Source organism: Buceros rhinoceros, unplaced genomic scaffold (genome assembly GCF_000710305.1).
Source record: "Buceros rhinoceros silvestris isolate BGI_N320 unplaced genomic scaffold, ASM71030v1 scaffold1388, whole genome shotgun sequence".
NCBI lineage: Eukaryota > Metazoa > Chordata > Aves > Bucerotiformes > Bucerotidae > Buceros > Buceros rhinoceros.
The window spans coordinates 72,489-72,781 of NW_010426151.1; positions in this window are offsets into that span (position 1 = coordinate 72,489).

The window sequence follows — 293 nt, forward strand, 5'->3', positions numbered from 1 at the left end:
GATGATATGGTTTAGAGGTGAATTGAAAGTGCTGGGCTAACAGCTGTACTTGATCTTAAGGATCTTTCCCAACCTAAATGATTCTGTTCAATGATTCTAATGTATGGTGAGCAGCAGAGGCTTCCTTATCCGAGATCCATCTATTTCTTTGCTTTGACAGAAAATTCTACCTTTTTTGTGTTGAGAGGATTAGAAAACCATCTTTTCTATGGCATGAGCAGAACTAAATTTCTCTACGACCTTTTCAAAAATTTTTATTTTACATAGCAAAATTCAGGATAAAGAGCAGGAAT